The following is a 13,383-nucleotide window of genomic DNA, read 5'->3' as shown; positions in this document are numbered from 1 at the left end:
AAAAATAGGTAGTTTGTTTGTTTACTTCTGTTCTAGAAAGCACATTTCAAAGATTTCAATTTTTTATGGACTCAAACTGTCATTTTTGACCCTTAACCAAAAATTCTGTCCTCAAGAGAGAAATTTTCTGGGAAAAAAACTAATTTCACTATAATCTATCAAATTCTTTATTACAGTAAACGTTTATACTTTTGAAAAAGAAGAAATTACAAAAGCCACTATAAAGATCATACCATTCTTAAAGACTATCCCATTTCAAAGCACAACCACCTGTCTTTTAATTATGCTACTCTTCTTACTAAACTGTTTCCCAAAATTTACAAATGTAAATCCAAAACATCACATAAAACATATAACAAGGGATGTCACTACCCAAATTAGAGATCAACCACATTCAATATAATGAAGAAAAATTTTAGGGAACACAAAGAACACAACCTGACCCATTAGTTTGTCATGTTTCATTTTAATAAACATGTTTTCCCTCTCTCCCTGTGTCTTTCACACACACACCTATAAACTCAATAAATGTTGGTTACTGTAGAAGTATGTGCTCCCAAGGATTCAAGGGTGATATATTAGAACATATTACTAGTTCTGGTTAGTCAACATCACTTTATATGATAGTTATATCACCTGTATTTATGACAAGGAATCATTTTTTCATTATATAATTTTTTAGTTGCCTTAAGTCTTCATCTTGCTTGACGACAGTCATAACAAAATCAAATGCCTAGAACGCAGGTTTTTAAAAGGTTAATACTGGTTACCAAAAAGGTAAAAAAGAGTTTTTTCACTACGAGCCTTCTAATAGTAGATTTAATTGCTGCTGAGCCATGCATCACCTTAGTTTTAAATTTAAAACTTCCTGAAGTCTAAAAGTATTTTAATTCATTCCAGATTTTAACTGCTACTTTTCATATTATACCTGATAAGCTGATTTATATAGAATAGTTAAAGCTTTTCTTCTATTAATACTTTCCATATTATACTAGATAAGGCAGAGGTTCTTTTATTAAAAATAAACACTATGATAAAGAAATTATTTCTCTAAGATAAAATATTCCACTTAAATAATTCCTTTTCATTAGTTTTTTTAATGCACTCGAAAGTATAGGAAGCAAAAGAATTCAAAAGTCTGGGCTGGGCACAGTGGCTCACACCTGTAATCCCAGCACTTTGGAAGGCTGAGGTGAGCGGATCACCTGAGGTCAGGAGATCAAGACCAGCCTGGTGAACATGGTGAAATCCCAATTCTACTAAAAAATACAAAAATTAGCCGGGCATGGTGGTGCGCACCTGTGATCCCAGCTACTCGGGAGGCTAAGGCATGAGAATCACTTGAACCCGGAGGGTGGAGGTTGCAGTGAGTTCTTTTTTTTTTTTTTGAGGCGGAGTCTCGTTCTGTCGCCGGGACTGGAGTGCAGTGGCCAGATCTCAGCTCACTGCAAGCTCCGCCTCCCGGGTTTACGCCATTCTCCTGCCTCAGCCTCCCGAGTAGCTGGGACTACAGGCGCCTGCCATCTCGCCCGGCTAGTTTTTGTATTTTTAGTAGAGACGGGGTTTCACCGTGTTAGCCAGGATGGTCTCGATCTCCTGACCTTGTGATCCGCCCGTCTCGGCCTCCCAAAGTGCTGGGATTACAGGCTTGAGACACCGTGCCCGGCCGAGTTGAGATCTTGTTACTGCACTCCAGCCTGGGCAACAGAGTGAGACTCCATCTCAAAAAAAAAAAAAAAAAGAAAAAGAAAAAGAATTCAAGAAGTCTATATTGTATAACACTGGAATTACTTCTGAATCTTGTCTTGAAACATCCATTTTAACATGGTTAACAAATAGAACAGAGTCGGTGCCGCATCCTCAGCCCGCCGCCATGGCCGCCTACAAACTGGTGCTGATCCCGCACGGCGAGAGCGCATGGAACCTGGAGAACCGCTTCAGCGGCTGGTAGGACGCTGACCTGAGCCCAGCGGGCCACGAGGAGGCGAAGCGCATCGGGCAGGCGCTGCGAGATGCTGGCTATGAGTTTGACATCTGCTTCACCTCAGTACAGAAGACAGCAATCCGGACCCTCTGGACTGTGCTAGATGACACTGATCAGATGTGGCTGCCAGTGGTGAGGACTTGGCGCCTCAATGAGCGGCACTATGGGGGTCTAACCGGTCTCAATAAAGCAGAAATTGCTGCAAAGCATGGTGAGGCCCAGGTGAAGATCTGGAGGCGCTCCTATGATGTCCCACCACCTCCGATGGAGCCCGACCACCCTTTCTACAGCAACATCAGTAAGGATTGCAGATATGCAGACCTCACAGAAGATCAGCTACCCTCCTGTGAGAGTCTGAAGGACACTATTGCCAGAGCTCTGCCCTTCTGGAATGAAGAAATAGTTCCCCAGATCAAGGAGGGGAAACGTGTACTGATTGCAGACCATGGCAACAGCCTCCGGGGCATTGTCAAGCATCTGGAGGGTCTCTCTGAAGAGGCTATCATGGAGCTGAACTTGCCGACTGGTATTCCCATTGTCTATGAATTGGACAAGAACTTGAAGCCTATCAAGCCCATGCAGTTCCTGGGGGATGAAGAGACGGTGCGCAAAGCCATGGAAGCTGTGGCCGCCCAGGGCAAGGCCAAGAAGTGAAGGCCAGCCAGGAGGATACTGTCCCCAGGAGCACCCTCCCTGCCCGTCTTGTCCCTCTGCCCCTCCCACCTGCACACGTCACACTGACCACATCTGTAGACATCTTGAGTTATAGCTGCAGATGGGGACCAGTCGCTCCCATTTTCATTTTAGCCATTTTGTCTTCTGCACCCACTCCCTTCGTACAATCTAGTCAGAATAGCACTTCTAGAGCATAGGTTCTCAGTCCAAGCTGTGGAAAAGCTCCCCTTATCCAACAGAGTTTAAAGGTAGTAACTTGGGTTTTTGCGAGTTCTTTGTTTACTAAGGACTTGTGGGGAGGAACCATGCTAAGCCATGACCAATGAGGAGAAGCAACAGAGCCTGTTTGTCCCCAGGAGCCAGTCCTCTGCTCTTCTGCAGTCAGGCCACTGCCTGGGAGCTCTAGTCATTCCAGTGGAGGATGAACGTAACCTGCATGGTGATGTGACGGCTGTTTCCTCCCTGACCCTAGAGGACCTGGCTCTAGAAGTTTGCGATCAATCCTGAATTTAGTTATGTGTTACATTTACTTCTATTAAAAAAGTATAGTATATATAAATAATACAAAACAGTAACCCTTCTGGGGTTTCTTGTGGCGGTTGAAATAGTCCCACATGTGGTCATCAGAAAATAAGCCATTCCTCATACCAGTATGGGATCAGTTCCTTGACCTCTGAGGGGCAGGAGTGCTTCCTGCTGTGTGTGTTAGAATCCCTTCCTGCCTTGTTTCATGGCAGTGAAACGCCCCTTGGTCCTCTCCAAGTGTCTTTCACTGATTTCCGAATCATGTTCTAGTTGCTTGGCTCTGCCACATGGGTCCAGTGTTCACCTGAGCATAACTGTACTAAATCCTTTTTCCAGATCAGTATAATAAAGGAGTGATGTACAATAAAAAAAAAAAAAAGAACATACCTATTTTCATTGACAATATTTTGTATCACATATTTAAAGAACTTAGCTATAATTTTTGTTGGCTATACTACATTCCATTGTTTATTCCACAGTTTGATTACCTACTTTAAAACCAAATACTCTAATTTTTTGGCATTTAAATGAACATGTTAGTTAAATGAGCTATCACAAAACCAGCCCAATTTCTTTTTCTAACCCCTCTGTCACATAAATTCAATAAACACATTTCCTACATTTTTTCTAATGATTTGAGATATTAACATTTAGAACATTAATCCATTTAGAATTATATACAGATATATAATACATCTAGAATTTTTTCCAAAGGAAAATGTCTCAATTTCTCACTAATTCAACCTTTTCCCACTGATTTAAAATATCTCTCTGGTTATCACATTCCTATAAACATGGGTCTGTTTTGTACTTTATTCACTAAACTATTTGTTTCTGAGTCACATTACCTATCCATCTATCTACATATATAGATACATATGTATTGCACATACACATATAAACACATACACTTCCCCAAGATTTCACCCAAATGTCTGACAACAGTAAGTATAGAAAGCCAGGTCCCTGAATCTAGGTCTACATGTTCAATTATATAAGCCTGTGGTAGAGAAGACAGGTCTCATCTAGAATCATTCCAAGTCAGAGTAATGCTTCACCTAATATTTTTAATATACTTGGTCTTTTTAAACACTTTTGTTGCAACCCTTACAGCAAATAATTCAAATACTCTGAGACCAAATAATTTACATAAGAAGATACGGCTTACATCAGAGGTAAAGCATAGGATTTCTGCTTCTCTCTACTGCCATGACCTTAAAAAATGAAAACAATTTAAATTTCAATTTTACTCTTACTAATAAAAAATAATCTCTGATAACTAATTTTTCTTTCATCAAAAACGTACATAGGTCGATAAGCTGTGTAAAGTTTGGTCAAGTTCTTTAAGCTCTATTTTAGCTTCTTTATATAGAAAATGGAGATTAAAAAGTACATTCCTTATAGAGTTGTTAAAGTAAAATAAGTTTATATGGTTTTGAATTAAATCTGTCACTTAGAAAGCATTCAATAAATGTGAACATATATGTTTGCTAAAATATAAGTGCTCAATAAATATTAGCATACATAATGTAATAAGCCCCCTTCCAGCTTTCTTCCTGGGGTTAGAAGTTCCCAGTAAGTACAATAGGATGACATATACTTCCATGCCTAATTTCTTTATGCTAATATAGCAGTAACACAACTAACCAAGTTCCTCTTCCTCTAGCCTCAAACTTGTAGCAATCTGCTATTTTTATAATCAATCTCTCTCACACTGTATATACACATACGTGTGTGTGTGCATATATATACACACATACATACAAATGTATATACACATACTCACATATAGATGTATTTTATACTAGACTGCTTCCTACATTAACATATAGTCCTAATTTTAAAAACAGAGAAATTGAGACACTGAAAGGTTAAGTTATACTGCCTTTTGTTACAGTTTACATCCACTCAGTTAAGCATCTCTGTCCCAAAAGAAGGGTCCAGAGGAAGAGTATGGGTATGTGTGTATGTGTGTGTGCATGTGTCCCTGTCAGAGACAGACAAAGACACAGAGAAAAAAAGAGCATGTACTTGATCCTGCGGTAAGAAGGAATGTTCTCTAAGAAAACTCCAAAATAGGAATCTGATAAAACTTGAGCTGGTGATTACCCTCTCCTCACTACCAGAAAGTAAACTGGTATCTTGTCTCTAACCTAAGTACTCAAGACTCTTTTTTGGTTTCATGCCTTTCCCCCATTACTAAGTAATAGGTGCTTGCTGAAATAAATACAAAAATATAAAAGTAAAAAGTCCCAATACTTCCTTGTCTCCTAAAAGGTAAGCAATTGTTATGAACCTTAAAAAGGACAGTGATGATTTACTGCTCCACAGGACTCCTTCTTGGCCTATTCTTCTATCCCAAAAATATAGGGTGAAAGAAGGGCCACAGAACAGTTTTTCTTTCTTAAAGTCCCTCTACAGCAGGTAAGTAAATCTCTGACCAGAAAGGAGGCTGCAAGTACTTTTTGTAAGAAGTCCAAGTTGAATACTAGCTACATATTAAAGCACAACTGAAAACAATGAATGAAAATCAACAAGGGGCCAGGAGTGGCGTCTCACACCTGTAATCCCAGCACTTTGAAGGCCAAGGCAGGCAGGTCCTTTGTGCCCAGGAGTTCGAGACCAGTCTGGGCAACCTGAAGAGACCCCATCTCTATAAAAAATTTAAAAAATTATCTGGGCATGGTGGTCCGCACCTCTAGTCCCAGGCTGAGGTGGGAAGATCACTTGAGCCCAGGAGGTAGAGGCTGCAGTGAGCTGTGAGACGCCACCACCACACTCCAGTCTGGGCTATAGATAGGTTACTAAAAATAACATAACATAACATAACATACATGGGTAAAATTCTAAATATTCTAAATATTCATGCAGTGATTTCAACCTATTATTTCATCATCATCTTTACTGTATCCTTGTAAGATTCCTAAAATGGATTTCTGTGGACATTTAATTATAACAATATAGCCAGCTGTAACATTAAGAACATGGGCTCTGTGGCCAGACTGCCTAAGTTCAAATCCCAGCTTTGCCACATAGTGACCCTCTTATTATAAAATCTTGGTAATAATGGCTGGATACAGTGGATCATGCCTGTAATCCCAGCACTATGGGAGGCTGAGGCGGGCAGATCACAAGGTCAGGGGTTCAAGATCAGCCTGGCCAACATGTGGAAACCCCATCTCCACTAGAAATAGAAAAATTAGCTGGGCGTGGTGGCATGTGCCTGTAGTCTCAGCTACTCAGGAGGCTGAGGTAGGAGAATTGCTTGAACCCAGGAGAGGGAGGTTGCAGTGAGCCGAGATCGCATCACTGCACTCCAACCTGGGAAACAGAGCAAGACTCTGTCTTGGGGGAAAAAAAAATCTTGGTAATAACTATGTCCATTACAGTGTTGTTCACAGGCAGGACACAGGGTTAATTCATAAGGTGAGTTCAACGAGATAATACATGTAAAGTTTTGGCAGGTTCCTGGACCATACAGCCTAAATGATTTTTACTTACTAAGTCCCAGAAAAATAAGCAACTTGACCAAAAATTCATGCAAAGTAAACTACATAAGAAGAGAAAGCAACAGAAGGAACATATTAGCATTCCAATTTACTCACTTTCTACTCGCCTAGCCTAAACCTTCAAATAAGGAAGAAAAAAAATTAAATTTTATCCACCAGATTTCCAATAAAACAGGGTAGCCTACGTGGGATAGGGCTCCTACCTGCTCTACATGTCCATGTAGACATGTTTAACACAAGTTATCTTGCTTGATGAACATTAAAACAATCTTTAACCATCACTCCCAACTCTAATGTGCTATCAGACTCCAGGGAATGCCAACTTTGGGATCCAGATACATAAATTAGCACTTAATCCACATTAAGGTCATAATAGTCCTCTAGAAAGACATATTTCCAATGACCAAATCACCCCAAAATCAAAATTTTAAGATTCTAATAATAATTTCTTTTATCTGCAACCTTAATGGACACACCAACCGATAAATTTAGATAAGATACCTATATATCTGTGTCTATATATATATAGATCTGTATCAATCTATATATATGTATATACGTATTATATATACATATACATATTATATATATTATACATACATAATACAAGCTAAGTAAATCAAATTTGAATGAAGAATGAAAAAGTACTATTTTTAACAGGTTAAATCATAGGAAGTTACACTCAACCATTTTTAATCTATAAAATAGGTTCATGTGGTTCAACCTAATACTCAATGACCAAAATGGCTTATAATATAATCAGATTTCCTAGTGTCCTCACAAATTACTGTAACTCCCATTTTTGGACAGTATTTAGTGATTCAAATAAATTGTGGGTCACATCATTCTCATGTCTTTTTTGTATTACTCTAAAAGTTGCCAAAACAATGCAAAGTCCTAAAGTTACATGCCTGGCTGGCCTCAGATTAACATCACAGTTTTCCAGCAAACAGTCACTTAAAAATACTGACTTATACCAAGACTTCTTTCAATTATAATATTTCTGACTTCATATTTCTTCACATTTCTTCCCCAAGACAATTTATTTGCCTTATGAACAAAAGGATATTTTCCTAAAAAACTGTCAGGAAAGAAGCAATTTCACTTCTTTTCCTTTTTACCCTTAGTCATGAACGTATGGTAAAGAAAAATGGAAAAATGCAAAAAATTAGAGCCAAAAAAATCCCACTCATATTCCTACTACCCAAAGATAACCAATGTCAATATTTTGGCTTATTTTCTTCCAGTCTTTTTTTCCACATATCTTTTTTTTTTTTTTTCTTTTTTTGTTCAACAATTGAGATTACATTTTATACAGTGGTAGCCCCTGGCATTCAAAGATGCTTTTACATTTACAATTACAAAATACAAAATCCTGAAAGTTCATCAGGTGATATATTTATCCATAGCTGACATATTGCTAAATGAAAGATCTTACATAAAATCTCCATCCATCCACTTCTCAGTTTGGGTTTAGTTTTCTTTACCATTGTATTAGTCCGTTCTCACACTGCTATGAAGAAATACCTGAGACTGGGTAATTATAAAGAAAAGAGGTTTAATTGACTCACAGTTCTTCGTGGCTGAGCAAGCCTCAGGAAACTTACAATCATGGCCAAAGGCACCTCTTCATAGGGCAGCAGGAGAGAGAATGAGTGCAAGCAGGAGAAATGCCACACACTTATAAAACCATTACATCTTGTGAGAACTCACTATCGGGAGGAGACCCGGCATGCGGGAAAGTGCCCCCATGATGCAGTCACTTCCCACCGGGTCCCTGCCACAAAACATGGAGATTATGGGAACAACCATTCAAGATGAGATTTGGATGGGGACACAGCTAAACCGTATCAACAGTAGTCATATATCCAGAAACTCATAAAGTTACACTTACCCACCCCAACACAAGTTTCAGATAAATTATAAACTTACGTATTTGTATAAGTTCATTTCATGTTAATGTTAGTACTCTAATAATACAGCGTAGTGGTATTTTAGTAAAAGTTCTTTCAATTTCTTTACAAATAGCTGTTTTCTAAGATAATTAAAAGCCTAAAAGGAACACTTAAACTTTTGTGTTTAATACTGATGGCTGTCAGCCAGGTGCTATGGCTTCCTAGTTCAAGATCAGCTTGAGCCACATAGTAAGACCTCATCTCAACAAAACATCAAAAAATTAGCTGGGTGTGGTGATCCCAACTACTGGAGAGATTGAGGCGGGAGGATCGCTTGAGCCCAGAGATCAAGGCTGCAGTGAGCTATGAACACACAACTGCATTCCAGCCTAGGGAACAAAGTGAGACACTGTCTCAAAAAACAAAACAAAACACTAAATCAAAATCTCAACTCCACCACACAGTTAACTCTCAGGAACCATTTCTTTATTTGTAAAATGAGAATAAATGTCTAACTTACTGGTGTGAAGATTAACACAACACTAAATATGGATTAAACTCCTCTTACAGATCTTACTTAAAAACCAAGGAACTATAATTTCTCGGAGCTCAATATGTAAAACTATATAATAATAAAAATAAAAGGGATACAAGCTGAGCTACTTTAGCCAAGTTGAAAATTAAACACAGTTACTTGTGAAGTACTTCTGCTTTTTTGCCTAACAGTAGATTCCAGAGGGGATACATGGAGACATGTTAGGCAGCCATCCAGGTTAAGAGAAAACAGGAGCCTAAACTAGAGCACTGACAGATCAGAAAAATATCTAAGAGACAAAAAACAAGATTTGGTGACAGACTGAATTCAGGCGCAGGCTCATGTCTGTAATCTCAGCACTTTGGGAGGCCGAGGTAAGTGGATCACCTGAGGTCAGGAGTTCCAGTCCAGCCTGGCCAACATGGGGAAACCCTGTCTCTACTAAAAATACAAAAAATTAGCCAGGCGTGGTGGCGGGTGCCTGTAATTCCAGCTATTCAGAAGGCTGAGGCACGAGAACCGCCTGAACCCAGGAGGCAGAGGTTGTAGTGAGCTGAGACGGCACCACTGCACTTCAGCCTGGGAGACAGAGTGAGACCCTATCTAAATTAAAATAAAATAAGCTTTTTTAAAAAAAAGAAAAGGGAGGGGTTGTTTTCTGGCTTAGAGACTGATAGTTCATAATGTCTAACTATGAACAATGATGAATACAGGTTGAGTAGCCTTTACCCAAAATGCCTGGGAGCAACATGTTTTAGACTTCTGATTTTTTTTTTTATTTGCGTGTACATAATGAGGTATCTGGGGGATGGGACCGAAGTTTAAACACTACTGACTTAGAAATGGCTAAGATGTAGGCAGGCATGGTGGCACATGCCTGTAATTCAAACTTCTCCAGAGGCTGAGGCAAGTGAACCCGGGAGGTGGAGGCTGCACTACTGCACTCCAGCCTGGGTGACAGAGGGAGACCCTGTCTCAAAAAAGGACAGGACAGGACAGGACAGGAAAGGAAAAGAAAAGGCTAAGATGGTAAATTTTATGTCTTGTGTTTTTTAACCACAATTACAATTTTAAAAACAAAAAATGGCTAAGATGTTTGCATATGTACAGAGCTAACAATTTTCATCCCTGACTTTTCTTGATCTATGAAAAGTCAGAGAAACATCTGCTCTTTAATTCAAAACTTTCAAAAGCTACCTGGATAGTTGGGTAACTAGAAGGGTTGAACTTCCTCAAGGGAAGTTACTTTATACAGGGATGGGCAGCAGTGACTACCCTGTTAAATATCAGAAGGTAAAAAAATCAAAAGAAGACTACTTTGCAATTAGTAAAATCAATATGAAATTCAAATATCAGTGCCCATAGTAAGGTTTTAATGAACACAGCCATTTCACTTGTTAGCATATTGTCTATGGCTGCACTTTACCACACAAACACAAGGAGTTGTCATAATTGTGACAATTCTTTTAAAAACAGTTTAGGACAGGTGTGGTGGCTCACACTTGTAATCCCGGCACTTTGGGAAGCCAAGACTGGTGGATTTCTTGAGCTCAGGAATTCAAAAACAGTCTAACATGGTGAAACCCATCTCTACAAAAAATACAAAAATTAGCCAGGCGAGGTGACAGGATTGCTTAAGCCTTGCAGGTCAAGGCTGCAATGAGCTGAGATCATGGCACTGTACTCCAGGCTGGGTGACAGAGTGAGCGCCTATCTCAAAAAAAAAAAAAAATTTGCTGACTCATGCTCTATATCTTATCCCAAAATAAGGAATTAGATGCAGAGCAGAAATAAAATGAAGTAAATTCAAAAAAGAGTATCAACAAATTAAAATGTTGATTCAATGAAGTGATTTTTTTTTTTTAAATAAAAAGCCATAGTCTTTTCTGTGGCTTTCGATTTTATTTCTACCCCCAAGCCATCTACATAGACACCCAGGCACACGCACACATGTCTTATGTTTAATAGCTTTAGTATCTGAAGTAAGCCTCAGTTTTAAGACAAACTTTCAGCCAGGCGCAGTGGCTCAAGCCTGTAATCCCAACACTTTGGGAGGCTAAGGCGGGTGGACTGCCTGAGCTCAGGAGTTTGCGACCAACCTGGGCAACACAATGAAACCCCATCTCTACTAAAATACAAAAAGTAAGGCAGGTGTGGCAGCGTGTGCCTGTAGTCCCAGCTACTCGGGAGGCTGAGGCAGGAGAATTGCTTGAACCCAGGAGGTGAAGGTTGCAGTGAGCCGAGATCACGCCACTGCACTACAGCCTAGGTGACAGAGTGAGACTGTCTCCAAAAAAAAAAAAAGATAAACTTTCATTAGTTATTAAGCTCTTCGGGCACTCTTAACAAACATAGGATTTATACCACTATTCAGTTATACAGCTTTGTCTTCTCAAATAACCGGACTGAAAGTTATTTTTACGTCATACAAATTTAGAAAAGGCATCCTATAAAAGTTAAATTATACAATAAAATTATTGAGAACTAATGATAATAAAAAGTTTGCATCACTTTTATCACTTTCTTAAAAGCAAGCTCAAGGGGGTAGACATAGAGGTTGTAATTTATTGTGTGAGCTTTCAAAGACAACTAAAATGCTCGCTTATATCAAGAAGTTTTAGACAGTGTTCTAACTGGCCATGTATGCTTGTTTCAGCCAGTTAACTTATTAACATAAAATTTAAGGAAAAATAGAATTTGTTAAATAGTAATATACGAAAATGACATAATTAATATATTTATTTTGGCTTTATAATAGCAAATAGAGAGTAGATAACTACTATAAATTGATCCTTACTGCAAACCTTCAAATTTCAGATGCCAGCATTTGGAGGACAGTATGAAATAATGTAACCCCTCTGAAAAATTCCAATCATTTTTTTCTCAAGCTAGAGAAGAAAATTAGTCCAAAGAAACTTAAGTAATCTTAACATAAAAACAATCACAGTCCTTGTAGTTAGTAAATACTATAGTAAGCTTTGGCAGTAATGAGCAGGAGTAACAAGTCCAAGATGAAATTTAAGACTTTTAATTTTTAAAACAAGTCACCAATAGAAACAGTAATAAAGATGTGGAATCTCTTGATAATCAAATATATGTAGTAAGTAAAATAACATGTAATACCATCCCTACTTAACAAGCCAAACACTTCCTAAAACTACCATGAGAACAATAACGTTTCCATTAAACTGGTTCATATGTACGTGTTGCTAGTGGCACTCTAAAGTTACAACTCGTACAATACAGTAACATCCCTAAAGACATTCATATTTTTTGACTAAATAACTCAATTAACAAATTGAAACAGTAACTACAATACATAACATGAAATTTTCCAAAGGGATAAAGGGTACGTTATACTGTAAGCAACTCTAAAAGTCTGTTTCGAAAGCTAAAACATTTTTTATATTAAATTACTGCTCAAAGGGTAATAATTTAAAAGAAGCAAAGTGACTAAAGATGTGTATCACATTTTTACTTATAGGACAAATAATTGAGTACAGAGCTGAGAAAATATCCAGCATTAAAGAAATAGGATATATACATATATACACACACACACACACACACACACACACACATACATACATATAAAAAATGTGATTTCATGAAGAGCTGTCTTTTAAAAATATATCGGAATGCTCTGAAGATTTTATCTGAATCCAAATGTAACTTACATTAGTACTAGCCAGTTGCCAAAAAAAGACTTTTAAAATAACAGTAATCTGTCTGGGCATGGTGGCTTACGCCTGTAATCCCAGCACTTCGGGAGGCAGCGGTGGGCGATCACCCGAGGTCACAGGCTTAAGACCAGGTTGGACAACAAGGCGAAACCCTGTCTTTACTAAAAATTCAAAAATTAGCTGAGCGTGGTGGCACGCGCCTGTAGTCCCAGCTAACTTGGGAGGCTGAGGCAGGAGAACAGCCTGAATCCAGGAGGCAGAGGTTGCAGTGAACCGAGATCCCACCACTGCACCCCAGCCTCGGCAACAGAGTGAGACTCTGTCTCAAAAACAACAACAACAAAAAAACCGGCTGTCTTCAAGGCATCAAAGGCAAAGATAGTTCTGCTTCCAATTAAACCTACAATTCCAGATGGCTAACTGCTCCACAAGTTGGTCCTATTCAAACTCCGTATATAACCCAGTGGTCCCCAACCTTTTTTGGCACCAGTGGCCAGCTTCGTGGAAGACAATTTTTCCATGGGCCAGGGGTGGGGTGGGGTGGGGTGGGGTGCAGTGGAGACGGTTTCAGATGAAA

At 38.8% G+C, this 13,383-nt stretch overlaps 1 protein-coding gene and 1 pseudogene across 2 annotated transcripts in view; one reads left to right on the top strand and one right to left on the bottom strand.

Moving 5' to 3' along the window:
* TLK1 (tousled like kinase 1) overlaps positions 1-13,383 on the bottom strand; it is a 163,805-nt gene that overhangs the window by 134,951 nt on the left and 15,471 nt on the right. The window lies entirely within an intron of this gene.
* On the top strand, positions 1,851-3,563 carry LOC117094871 (annotated as a pseudogene). Its single transcript, XR_004441712.1, has one exon. The product of XR_004441712.1 is annotated as a phosphoglycerate mutase 1-like (transcript).

The sequence above is a fragment of the Trachypithecus francoisi genome, unplaced genomic scaffold (genome assembly GCF_009764315.1).
Source record: "Trachypithecus francoisi isolate TF-2019V2 unplaced genomic scaffold, Tfra_2.0 Lachesis_group13, whole genome shotgun sequence".
NCBI lineage: Eukaryota > Metazoa > Chordata > Mammalia > Primates > Cercopithecidae > Trachypithecus > Trachypithecus francoisi.
Note: the sequence above shows the minus strand (reverse complement) of the source record. Positions and strands in the feature narration are given on the sequence as shown.